This window comes from Borostomias antarcticus (genome assembly GCF_949987555.1).
Source record: "Borostomias antarcticus genome assembly, contig: scaffold_65, whole genome shotgun sequence".
NCBI classification, from domain to species: Eukaryota; Metazoa; Chordata; class Actinopteri; order Stomiiformes; family Stomiidae; genus Borostomias; species Borostomias antarcticus.
This window is the reverse complement of record NW_028176587.1, coordinates 760,206-762,824: the sequence shown is the minus strand read 5'-3', so window position 1 is coordinate 762,824 and position 2,619 is coordinate 760,206. Positions and strand designations below refer to the sequence as shown.

The window sequence follows — 2,619 nt, the reverse complement described above, 5'->3', positions numbered from 1 at the left end:
TAAGACCGGAATGGTCAAAGCCAAGGAGGAATCTGGAGAGGATGATGATGATGACGATGAGGTGGGTTAGTTGTTCAGAAAATGACCCAAAATCTTTAATACCAAATGTATAGCTGCACATTTTATGTCCCACTCCTCAGCTCGCCAGGTGAAGGGGAGAGCCTGCATGCGCGCACACACACACACACACACACACACATACACACACACACACACACACACACAGGAGTTTCAGAAGCCTCACAAGCAAGCTGTGGACACCATCACCATAATTGTTGTGTCTGTGGAAGGAGACGGACAGTTTTCGTTCTTCTCGAAGGGTGTTGTATATGTGAAGGAGCTGTGGACCCATCACACTGACACACCTCCCACTCTGCTGTTTTACTCTGATTATAGGTTGAATGCCTAGATTAACCTCTCTTTCTTTCTCTCTCTGCATTCTCATCTGTTTGTTTTGCAGCTTGTGTTTTGCAGCTTGTCTATAGGGTGTCAGTGAGATCTGTTCTACAGGGTTCGATGAAAAAGAGACTGCTGATTTCTGATCACTGTATCACAGAGTGAGTCACGCTGACACATACACATATACACATACACACACACACACACACACACACACAAACACTGTAAGAGCCGAGGTGGGCTAGGGTTGATATGCAATACAGTAGGACCCCACTCATCCGAACTTCAGAGATCCGAACCTCCCGGTCTACCGGACAGGCTTAAAAAACTTTTATTTGAGCCTGCTATCTGGTTACTGGTGGGATTTTCATTACAGTACTGTATCCTACTGTGAATAAAAACAGACTGTATGTAGACCTACATGTTGCCTGTAGGCTGTAGACTACTGTCACGTTTCATTTCTTTGCTCTAATGTCGAGCGCAAAACGCAAACGAGTCTGCTTCGTGAGCTGCATTCCTTGGTAGCCAGAAAGCGCGTCAGCAACCTGAAGCAGAGGAGTATCGAGTCATTTTTCGTTCCCAGTTAATGGACTTCAGGAACACAGACGTGTTGTGAGAATGTAGATTAGCCTACTAGGCCTACTGTATTTGTTAAATAATAGCCTACAGCCTATAGCCTACATCGGTTGTTTTAGAGACTTTCTTTTAGGCTACAATAGCCTAAGACAGGACAACTTGTCTGTCATTTCATTTATTTATTGATTGATTATCATTTGCTATAATTGTTTTAATGTTGGGTTGTTTATAGGCTATACCATTTTGTTCTGCGAATACAGTAGCCTATCGATGCAGCGTAGGCCTCATTTGAGAATAAAGTAGGCTACTGAATTTGATCAAAGCACGCACTCAAGTGGAAATTTGTTTATCTTATTATAGGGTACTGTAGGCCTATTATAGGCTAGGCTGTATCAGTTTAGTTGGCTATTTGATTGCAATTTTGATGCATTTTCACAAGTAATTAAGGGTATTTATCTGTCTATTATGAGTCTATATGAAACAAGTATACCACTTATTGAATTTGGTGCATTTTAACATACGTTTCAGTCATCCGGACATTTCAGAGATACGAACGACCTGTGGTCCCGTTGGGTTCGGATAAGTGGGGTCCTACTGTATGTGTACAAGCGTGTGGGTCTTCATTGTTGATCTTCTCTCTCCCTTTCTCTCTCTCCCACTCTCTCTGTCTGTCAAGAGAAACTTGAGCAGTGGAACTCTCCCAGGACTGAATGGTGGGAATTGAGTGGAAGAGACATCCATCAAAGTGTCCCTGAGATGTCCAAATCACATTCAGACGCATCCAGCTGCAAGGACACGACTGCAGACACATACAGGTGAGAATAGTGACATGTACAAATACACACATACAGGCGCACAACACGCTTTGTCATACACAGAACAAATCACACTTCTTCCTTTAACCCCCGCTCTCTCCCTCTCCCTTTTCACCTGCAGTGTATTGATCTGGAGTCTTACTGTACCTGCAGCTGAACTGTGAGAGAGGGACCTGGAGATGTCCTGAGTGCAAGTAGGCAAACTAAAGCATTTCAGAGCGTCTGTTGTCCTGGCTGGCAGAGGCCTCATTCAGTACATGATGGCCTGATCTGCATGTCTGACTCTTTCTCTATCACAGTAAGATAGCGTTATTAGAGGTTCTAGAAGTGGATCTATACATCCAGAAGTGATTGTCTTTGTGTTAGTGTGTGTTTTGTCTGTGTCTGTGCATTTGTTCATATTTGATGTATTTTTAAGAAAATCTCTTTCTCGCTTTCACACCTCCTTCCCTCCAGTCCAGACTATGAGGAGATCTCCATAGACCCAGTGTGTGGCTTGAGGCCGGTCCCGGTCAAACCAGACCAGAACATAGAGGAGGAAGCAGACCAGCCGGCGCCACACTGTCAGCTCCAGTGACATGGTCCTGCCGTCATGGAGATGATTGTGACCGTGTGTGTGTGTGTGTGTGGGTGTGCGCGCGTGCGCATTAAAGTTACAAACTAACTGAGACTACCCAGTGGTAGTATCAACAAAATCTTTAGTGAGAAATGTATACCTGCATATTTTATGTCGCACTCCTCAGCTTGCCAGCTGAGTGGGAGGACCCGCATGCACGCAGACACACACACGGGAGACTAGACAGGTGGCAACCATACACCTCGCAAGGAC

General features: G+C 44.8%; 1 long non-coding RNA gene across 1 annotated transcript; it reads left to right on the top strand.

The window, feature by feature from the left end:
• Positions 1–1,705: 1,705 nt before the first annotated feature.
• On the top strand, positions 1,706–2,377 carry LOC311328276. The gene is made up of 3 exons (XR_014631198.1): positions 1,706–1,790; positions 1,912–1,984; positions 2,247–2,377. It is a non-coding gene; the product is annotated as an uncharacterized lncRNA (long non-coding RNA).
• The last annotated feature ends 242 nt before the right edge of the window (positions 2,378–2,619 follow it).